Genomic DNA, 11548 nt, shown 5'->3' with positions numbered 1-11548 from the left:
GAAAAACAGGATCATATCATTAGATGTAGAAAAAGCATTTGATAAAATTCAATACCCCTTCATGTTAAAACTCTTGGTAAGATCAGGGAGTCAAGGCCCATACCAAAATATAGTAAAAGCAATAAATATATAGCAAACCAGTAGCCAACATCAAACTAAATGAAGAGAAATGTGAAGCATTACCATGAAAATCTGGGACTAGTCAAAGCTGCCCCCACTTTTCAATGTACTACTTAAAATTTTCTCAAGAGCAATTAGACAACAAAATAAGATCAAAGGGTACAAATTGGAAAGGAAGAAGTCAAAATATCGCTATTATCAGATGATATGATAGTATACTTCAGTGACTTCAAAAATTCCACTAAACACCTTCTACAGATGATAAACACCAGTATTTTTGCTGGATATAAAATTAACTCAAACAAATCAGTAGCCTTCCTCTACTAAAAAAGGGGCTGGGAAAGAAATTAGGGAAATGACACCCTTTTCAATAGAATAGAAAATACCTTGGGGTGACTCTAACCAAGCAAGTGAAAATTTATATGGCATGAACTTCATGTCTCTGAAGAAAGACATCAAAGATTTCAGAAGATGGAAAAAATCTCCCTTGCTCTTGGATTGGTAGGATTATATAGTAAAAATGGCTATCCTGCCAAAAGCCATCTAGAGATTCAATGTAATCTGTGTCAAAATTTCAACTCAAGTCTTCATAGAGTTAGGAAGAGCAACTTGCAAATTCATTTGGAATAACCAACAACCCAGGTTAATGAAAATTATCCACACAAAAAAAGAACTTCTGGGGGAATCACCATCCTTAACATCAAACCGTACTACAGAGCAATAGTGATAAAAATTGCACACTATTGGTACAGAAATAGGTAGGCAAATTAATGGAATAGAATTGAAGATCCAGAAATGAGTCCACATACCTATGGTCACTTGATCATTGACAAAGAAGCTAAAATCATCCAGTGGTAAAAAGACAGCATTTTCAACAAACTATGTTGATTCAACTGGCAGTCAGCATGTACAAGAATGAAAATTGATTCATTCTTATCTTCCTGTATAATGCTTAACTCCAAGTGGATCAAGGACCTCCACATAAAACCAGATACAGTGAATCTAAGAGAAGAGAAAGTGGGGAAAGGCCTGGAACACATGGGCACAGGGGAAAACTTCCTCTCCACATAAAACCATGTACAGTGAATCTAATAGAAGAGAAAGTGGGGAAGAACTTGGAACACATAGATACAGGGGAAAACTTCCTGAACAGAACACCAATGGCCTATGCTCTACAATCAACCATAGACAAATAGGACCTCATAAAATTGCAAATCTTCTTCTATAAAGCAAAGGACACTGTCAATAGGAAAAAATGGCAACCAACAGATTAGAAAAAGATCTTTAACAACCCCACATCTGATGGAGGGCTAATACCCAATATATACAAAGAACTCAAGAAGTTAGACTCCAGAGAACCAAATAAGCCCATGACGAATTGGGGTACAAAGCTGTACAAAGAATTTGCAACTGAGGAACCTCAAATGTACAAGAAGCCCCTAAAGAAACATTCAACATTCTTAGTTTTAAGGGAAATTCAAATCAAAACTACCCTGAGATTCCACCACATAACAGTCAGAAAGGCTAAGATCAAAAACTCAGATGACAGCAGATGCTGGCAAGGATGTAGAGAAAGAAGAACATTCCTCCATTTTTGGTGTGATTGTAAGTGGTACAACCACTGTTGAAATCAATCTAGCTGTTCTTCAGCAAATTGGACATAGTACTTTCTAAGGACATTATACAACTCCTGGAAATATACCAATAGGTGCTCCAACATATAACATGAACACATGTTTATAGCAGCTTTGTTTATAATAGCCAGAAGCTGAAAACAACTAAGTTGTCCCTCAACAGAGGAATGGATACAGATAATGTGGTACATTTACACAATGAGTACTACTCAGCAAATCAAAAACAATGAATTTATAAAATCTGGAGGAAAATGGATGAGTATCATCCTGAGTGAGGTAACTTAGTCACAAGAGTGCACATGGTTTGTATTCACTGATATGTTAATATTAGGCAAAAAGCTTAGAATAACCATGGTACAACTCATAAACCACATGAAGCTCATGAAAAAGGAAGGGCAACATGTAAGTGCTTCAGTCTTATTTAGAAGCAGGAACAAAATAATAACTGGAAGTAGAGCATGGGAGGGACTTGCAAGGAAGACAATAGGAGGAGGGTAGAAAAGGTGGAAGGATCAGTTTTGGGAGAAGAACAGGGTGATATACAGAATGTCAGGAAATTGAACAAAGAAGTGTAGCAATGGGAGATGGGTAACTGGAGGTGCCACCAGAAAGTCCCATATGCCAGGAAAAGAGGAGGCTCCCAGGACCCAAAAGAGATGACATTAGGTGAAATACCCAACAAAGGGGTGAGAGAGCCTGCAGAGACCATAACCAGAGGTTAGGCAAGGCCCCCTCTTGAGGGATAAGGCTCTATCTTCAAAATTTAACCCAGAATTGCTCCTGTCTAAAGGAAATACAGGGAAAAAGAGTGGAGCAGAGACTAAAGGAAAAACCATCCAGAGACTGTCCCACCTAGTGATCCATCCCATCTGCAGACACCAATCCTAGACACTGTTGCTGATGCCAAGAGGTGCTTGCTGACAGGAGCCTGATATAGGTGTTTGAGAGGCTCTGGTAGAGCCTGACCAATACAGATGTGGATGCTTGCAGTCAACCATTGGTTTGAGCATGGGTTCTCAAATGGGGGAGTTATAGAAAGGACTGAAGGAGCTGAAGGGATTTGCATCCCAGAGGAAGAACAATAATATCAACAGATTGGACCCTCACCTCCAGAGCTCCCATGGACTAAATCACCAACCAAATAGTGCACATGATGGGACCAGTGGCTCCAGGTGCATATGTAGCAGAGAATTGCCTTACCTAGCCTCAATGGAAGGGGAGGCCCTTATTCATATGGTGACTTGATGTCCCAATGTAGGGGAATGTTAGTGCAGTGATATGTGGAGTAGGTTGGTGGTTAGAGGAACACTCTCATAGAAGCAAGGGGAGGGGGATAGAATAGGGAATTTGTGTAGGGGAAACCAGGAAAGGGGCTAACATTTGAAATATAAGTAAATAAAATATCCAATTTTTAAAAAATGATCATGTAAATGATGTGCAAAACACTGATGTCTGTCTGACACTTTGGGAGTTAGACTTAGTTTGTATAATACAGTATCAATGATACATGGCATAAATTAGATATTATTAGATAAATCCATTAGGTAAATATGATTGTAGGTCATATTACTCAAAACGTTTCTTATTTTCTGATGCATGACAAAACCATTTTTTAGGAAATTTCCACACTCACTTAATATACATTACCACAGGTGTTTACCCAGGGAGAAAGAAGCATGAGGTTTCTGGTTGATAATTCAAGAATTGTGAATAAAGTTGTCAGCAGATGGTTCTCACATTCCACTCTGAAATATCTTATACTGACAAATAACAAAGTGGATATAATTAGCTCTGTGCAGATGGCATGCCCAGTGCTGAGATTCATCTCTGCATACTTTTTGCAAAGATACTATTTTAAGATTTAAGGTTAAAAGATAGCTCTCATATGAAGCTCTCAACAAACAGCAGAATTTTAGTGGCATTGTCTATACCTACCTAACTAGTCTTCTTTTTAATTTCTTCAGGATTCCTGGCCAAACAAAATTATTTATTAGTGTTTTTTTCCTCATAAATATTTTCTACTAAAGGAAAAAACCCTAAACTTTAAATACCTCCCATTCTGCCACATATAAGACTGTATACATTATTTTTGTCTTTCAAATAAAACATCATTTTTCTGACATTCAGTATATTCTTTAAAATAACAACAGTGAAACAACTTTGATCAATAACTATAATTTCCATAATCTTGGCACAACTTACAATATGACACCTACATTGAATTTTGTACTTTAGATTATTTTTGTCCTGCCTAGTTATCTTACTAGAGAAGCTGTCCCCCATGACTACGGACTCTTGTCTTTGTGCACATCTTAAGCAAGTGAACAATGTGAATGTTGTCTTTCTGCTCCCATTACCTGGTACTGGCAGCATTTCTGATTTTGTCTTCAAGAAATGATTTTTTTTTCTGACGTTAAGTATTCCTTGCATGCTCTCTTCACAACATTAACTTTACCAATAATTTATATGTGTGGTACAAGCTCCTCCTCTTCCTCTTTCCTCCCTGCTTTCTCTCTGGCATAACTTGCTACATAGTAGACAACTTTGGGATAAATGTTCAGACATGCAGAAAGCAAAACCATTGGTCTTTAAGATTTGTATTTTCCCACTTAAGTCTGTGTCATGTGCACACACATACCTGCTCACATGCACTCAAGGCCAAGTTTAGAGTTCATCATTTTTAAAGATTCATACTGATTTTCTTTTATTTGGTTGACAGTTTCTATATGTCACCAGAGCTGTGGTTATTGGCAACATAATGTGACATTTCTTAATTTCTCTTTCACAATTATTCCTTTATGGAATTGCATTTATCTATCTATCTATCTATCTATCTATCTATCTATCTATCTATCTATCTATCTATTTATTAATTATTAGATATTTTTCTTTATTTCCATTGCAAATACTATCCTGAAAGTTCCCTGTACCCTCCCCCTGCCCTGCTCCCCTACCCACCCACTCCCACTTATTGACCCTGGCATTCCCCTGTACTGGGTCATATAAAGTTTGCAAGACCAACGGGCATCTCTTCCCAACAAAGGCTGACTAGGCCATCTTTTGCTACATATGCAGCTAGAGATACGAGCTCTGGGGGTACTGCTTATCATCCTGAGTGAGGTAACCCAATCACAAAAGAAGTCACTTGATATGCACTCACTGATAAGTGGATATTAGCCCAGAAACTTAGAATTCCCAAGATACAATTTGCAAAACACAAGAAAATCAAGAAGAAGGAAGACCAACGCGTGGATACTTCATTCATCCTTAGAATAGGGAACAAAATACCTATGGAATGAGTTACAGAGACAAAGTTTGGAGCTAAGACAAAAGCATGGATCATCAAGAGACTATTCCACCCGGGTATCCATCCCATAATCAGCCATCAAACCCAGATACTATTGCATATGCCAGCAAGATTTCGCTGAAAGGACCCAAATATAACTGTCTCATGTGAGGCTATGCCAGAACCTGGCAAATATAGAAGTGGATGCTCACAGTCATCTATTGGATGGAACACAGGGCCCCCAATGGAGGAGTTAGAGAAAGTACCCAGGGAGCTGAAGGTGTCTGCAACTCTATAGGTGGAACAACAATATGAACTAACCAGTACCCCCAGAGCTCATGTCTCTAGCTGCATATGGAATTATTTCTAATTTTGTACAAATTTGAGTTTTAGTTTAGATTTTGAAATAGTTGTATAAGTTGTAAAATAGGTTAGTGTACTTTCATTTGAGAACACTTTCCTCCTTAATTTGTCTTGCAGAAATGACTATTTTTTAGAATAAATAGTCTTTTACAGCTATTAAACTGTGTTTGTTATTTTTGTATATGCATAACCGGGGTGGTGCGATCACTAATATTTTAAGAAATACCTTTGTTATATTTGATTTTTTTCTTATTTAAGTTATTACTTAAAATTATTGGTAGTAAGTCTTCTTTAGGCCAATATTACCATTCTAAATTCATTCTGAACTCCTAGCAGATATAATCTGACAATGTGTTCTTGGGCCTACTTCAGAAATGTTTCTACCACTTCACATGGATAGATAGAAGGCACATATCTGTAAATTTAAGGATATGTGTTTACCTGATACCAAGGGTGTTCTGTTCTATGGCTATCTCAAGCTAGGAATCTCTTGTCAATTAGGATTTAATAAATACTAAGTTACTCGGAAAAATCTTTCCTTCGTTATCCAAACATTACTTTCTTTCTCGTTTTTCTGTTCTAGTGCTATTCTGGTTTCTTTGATTATTATATGTAAAATAAATGATGTCAGGATAGTATCTGTCATCTCTATTATGAAGCATGGTATGTGAGAATCACTTAAATCCATGCATGATTGACTTTTAAAATATTATTCCTGGCTTGTCATAATTAAAATGTTTCTCTTATTCAGTATTAGAATATGTGTGTGTGTGTGTGTGTGTGTGAATTTCCCTGTGAATTTGTTTGTGAAAGGACACCAATTACAGATCAAGAAAGAAGTCCATCCAAGCCTCACCTAGAGAAACAAGGCATTGATTCTATTATTCACAAGAGAATAGGTGAGAGGTTATTTGTAGGAACATTATTGATGCTCCTAGAGCTTTGAGAGAATAATCAATAATTTTATTTAATTTATGACTGAGTGCTGAGCTGTTATGACACTGTAAATGTCAATTATTGATTTACGGGGTCTCTGAAGTAAACACTGCCCACATGGTAATAGAAAAATTTCCAATATTACTGAGTCTGAGAAACTATAAATATTTAAAAGCAGTTGTGACAATCACAACACATTCAAAATTCAAAACAACAACTGATTTTACCAATGAAATCTGCTATGTGTTCATTCACAAGCCTTGTCTGGGCTTAAAATCTGAGTTTTGAGTTCCCTGCTGTGAAATAGGCCTTAAATCTGATGGAGACATATTTCTTTCATCAATAACAGCTGTGCTACTCTTGTTCCAGGAGATACAATTTTACTAGTGTGCTGGTAATGTAGTACACAGAGGACCCAAAAAGGATAATAGGTGACAATTCTAAACAAAAAATGTAGTCATAAGTGTCTTCTTGAACTGTGAAGGACAGTCAGCATGCAGGGAGCTTCCAGCTCAATTCAAGGTTACTATTGTACATCCTTCACCGAAATATAAAGGGTCTTCAGCAATAAAATTGTTCCATCTAGTTCTAAAATGTAACCAGTAGCAGTTGCTATAGCTATTATGACCTGTGGAACAACATGGGTCTCTCTGGTTAATTACTCAGGAATTTCATCAAATCATGCAGTTCAACAACTTTATAGCTTCTGGAAATACCCATTTATGCAGAATATATTCCTTTAGACCCCGTAACTTCTGTCTTTATTGTCCTTATACTCTGACAATCCATAAATCTACATATTAAAGGGTTAAAGTTTGTACAAATAGGCCCTTTTACACAGAATTGCCAGGAAGTCTGAAAAGTCACTAACTCTACTCCAAATGAATGACAGTACTTGTTGGATAATTAAGCATTGGCATTCTAAAGTAGAAATTCTACCGAGATGTCTGATATAGTAAAATTTAATTTTTGACTTACATATATTATTTATTTTATTTTTTAAAAGACAGTATCGGTACAGCAGCAAGGATAGACGATATTATCCATCCACCTTATAAATTCTAAACGTCTTTGGCTTGTGCCTTTTAGCCAAGCTCAGGCTCACACTGAGTAGGATGAATAGGCCTACTATGTATGTTGCTAGAAATAGGTTACTGTGTTGCAGGGAATATTAAAAAAAGAACCTGCCACCTCTTCATGCTCCTGTATCTCTCAACCTGTCAGCTCTCTGGCCCAGGCTGGCCACAGGGCTCCTGCTTGGACTCTCATCTTGGCGAACCCCGTCTCTATGCCTGCCAACTCTCCAGTGCTTTCCCCCTCCCCCAAGTTCCTCTCCCTACTATGCAACTCCCCATGTACCCCACAGTCAGCCATCATAACACTCATTTACCCGCTGGAATTAAAACTCTCAATGTTCCTAGTTAACCAATCAGATTTATGTATCAATAAAATAACAATTTATAAGATGTCAATATAATAATGAGCCAATTAATAATGATAAAAACTTTATCCCAGTTATTCTAACCGTATGATGACATCACATCAGCCTCTGATTTCCTTCTCCCCCAGATGTTCTACATCTCTGCAACTCTTAGTTCCACCTCCCTTTTGCCTGTCCAATCACAGGCCTCCTCTGCACTAATGTAATTGGACAGGGAAAAATCCTGGGATACATACTGGAAAAGTTCTAGATCCAAGGTTTTTATTGGTGGCTAGTCCACAGGGTGCACAAACAATTTCCACTGCATAATTCCACCATCTTAATTTTCTAAATTGTATTGGTTTATCATTTGTGTATTTTAAGTCTTTCTGAAGCTCATTACCCTAATACTTACTTTGTGGTTTTGTTGTTGTTTGTTTGTTTGTATTGTATTGTCTTCTCTAGGAATTCTGGATTACCAACAATATTGCTTTATTTGTTATTTCATGAATTGACTACATGCCTTTGTTTACATTACTCACTTCTTCCTGAGTGATTCTTATAATCCTGATTTATAAATTCACCTAAATTATTCAGATTTATAAAAGCCCTTTCTGATCTTGGTTCCCGGACAACACCAATACTAGTCTGCACAGGAGAGAGTGTGGACTACAGAAGCTAACAGCTTCTGGGACAGGCAGGAGCCACAGAGCTTCTGAGGCAGCCACCTTTTCAGGCTCCAGACATCCAGACACGTTCCCTGACAGAGAATAGGTGTCCACCCAGCCTGGGAGGGGATTACCAGAGCATCTGCAGGAGACATCTTGGTTCCTGGACACCACCTAGACCTGACTGCACAGGTGAGAGTGTGAACTACAGATGAAAACAGCTTCTGAGACAGGTCCTGTTTCTGGCCTTCATCTTCTGCCAGGAGGCACGTCTGAACACCAGATATCTGCGCAACTTCCCTGAAAAGGAGAGCCTGCCTTCAGAGAGTACTCTGACCCCTGAAACTCAGGAGAGAGCTAGTCTCTCAGGTCTGCTAGTAGTGAGTAACAGAATCATGAGAGGAACAAGCTCTAACCAGAGACAACTATAACAACTGACTGCAGAGTTTACCAGATGATGAAAAGCAGACATAAGAATCCTACTAACAGAAAGAAGACCACTCACCATCATCAAAACCGAGCACTCCCACCTGAGTCAGTCCAGGGTACCCCAACACACCCGAAAACATAGACCCGGATTTAAAGGCATATCTCATGATGATGGTAGAAGACATCAAGAAGGTCTTCAATAACTCACTTAAAGAAATACAAGAGAACACTGCTAAAGAGTTGGAAGTCCTTATAAAAAAACAGCAAAACACATCCAAACAGATGATGGAAATGAACAAAACCATACTAGACCTAAAAAGGGAAGTAGACACAATAAAGAAAACCCAAAGTGAGGCAATGCTGGAGATAGAAACCCTAGGAAAGAAATCTGGAACCATAGATGCAAGCATCAGCAACAGAATACAAGAGATGGAAGAGAGAATCTCAGGTGCAGAAGATTCCATAGAGAACATCNGCACAACAATCAAAGAAAATNNAAAATGCAAAAAGATCCTAACTCAAAACATCCAGGAAATCCAGGACACAATGAGAAGACCAAACCTACAGATAATAGGAGTAGATGAGAACGAAGATTTTCAACTCAAGGGCCAGCAAATATCTTCAACAAAATTATAGAAGAAAACTTCCCAAACCTAAAGAAAGAGATGCCCATGAACACACAAGAAGCCCACAGAACTCCAAATAGACTGGACAAGAAAAGAAATTCCTCCCGACACATAATAATCAGAACAACAAATGCACTAAATAAAGATAGAATATTAAAAGCAGTAAGGGAAAAAGGTCAAGTAACATATAAAGGCAAGCCTATCAGAATTACACCAGATTTTTCACCAGAGACTATGAAAGCAAGAAGATGCTGGACAGATGTTATACAGACACTAAGAGAACACAAATGCCAGCCCAGGCTACTATACCCAGCAAAACTTTCAATTACCTTAGAGGGAGAAATCAAAGTATTCCACAACAGAACCAAATTCACACATTATCTTTCCACGAATCCAGCCCTTCAAAGGATAATAACAGAAAAAAAAAAACAATACAAGGACAGAAACCATGTCCTAGAAAAAGCAAGAAAGTAATCCTTGATAAGCAAGTAAGCAAGAAAGAAAACAGCCACAAGAACAGAATGCCAACTTTAACAACAAAAATAATAGGAAACAACAATTGCTTTTCCTTGATATCTCTTAATATCAATGGACTCAACTCCCCAATAAAAAGACATAGACTAACAGACTGGCTACACAAACAGGACCCAACATTTTGCTGTTTACAGGAAACCCATCTCAGGGAAAAAGACAGACACTACCTCAGAATGAAAGGCTGGAAAACAATTTTCCAAGCAAATTGTCTGAAGAAACAAGCTGGAGTAGGCATTCTAACATCTAATAAAATCGACTTCCAATCCAAAGTCATCAAAAAAGACAAGGAGGGGCACTTCATACTCATTAAAGGTAAAATCCTCCAAGAGGAACTATCAATTCTGAATATCTATGCTCCAAATACAAGGGCAGCCACATTCATTAAAGAAACTTTAGTAAAGCTCAAAGCACACATTGCACCTCACACAATAATAGTGGGGGACTTCAACATACCACTTTCACCAATGGACAGATCATGGAAACAGAAACTAAGCAACAACACAGTGAAACTAACAGAAGTTATGAAACAAATGTATCTAACAGATAGCTACAGAACATTTTATCCTAAAACAAAAGTATATACCTTCTTCTCAGCACCTCACGGTACCTTCTCCAAAATTGTCCACATAATTGGTCACAAAACAAGCCTCAACATATACAAAAATATTGAAATTGTCCCATGCATCCTATCAGATCATCATGGACTAAGGCCGATCTTCAATAATAAAATAAATAATAGAAAGCCAACNTTCACGTGGAAACTGAACAACATTCTTCTCAATGATAACCTGTTCAAGGGAGGAATGAAGAAAGAAATTAAGGACTTTTTGGAGTTTAATGAAAATGAATCCATAACATACCCAAACTTATGGGACACAAAGAAACCATTTCTAAGAGGAAAACTCATAACTCTGAGTGCCTCCAAAAAGAAACTATAGAGAGCACACACTAGCAGCTTGACAACACATCTAAAAGCTCTAGAAGAAAAGGAAGCAAATTCACCCAAGAGGAGTAGATGGCAGTAAATAATCAAACTCAGGGGTGAAATCAACCAAGAGGAAACAAGAAGAACTATTCAAAGAATCAAACAAATGAGGAGCTGGTCCTTGAGAAAATCAACAAGATAGATAAACTTTTAGCCAGACTCACTAGAGGGCACAGGGACAACATCCTAAACACCATCAGATCCTTGTATAAAAGGCTATACCCAACAAAACTGAAGAACCTGGAAGAAATGGACAATTTTCTAGACAGATACCAAGTACAAAAGTTAAATCAAGATCAGGTTAATAATCTAGACAGTCCTCTAACTCCTAAAGAAATAGAAGCAGTCATTAATAGTCTCCCAACCAAAAAAAAGCCCAAGACCAGATGGGTTTAGTGCAGAGTTCTATCGGACCTTCAAAGAAGATCTAATCCCAGTTCTTCACAAACTATTCCACAAAACAGAAACAGAAGGTACTCTACCCAACTCATTCTATGAAGCCACAATCACTCTGATACCTAAACCACAAAAAGACTCAACAAAGATA

Source organism: Mus caroli, chromosome 17 (genome assembly GCF_900094665.2).
Source record: "Mus caroli chromosome 17, CAROLI_EIJ_v1.1, whole genome shotgun sequence".
In the NCBI taxonomy this organism is placed as follows: Eukaryota; Metazoa; Chordata; class Mammalia; order Rodentia; family Muridae; genus Mus; species Mus caroli.
This window is presented reverse-complemented; position numbering follows the sequence as displayed.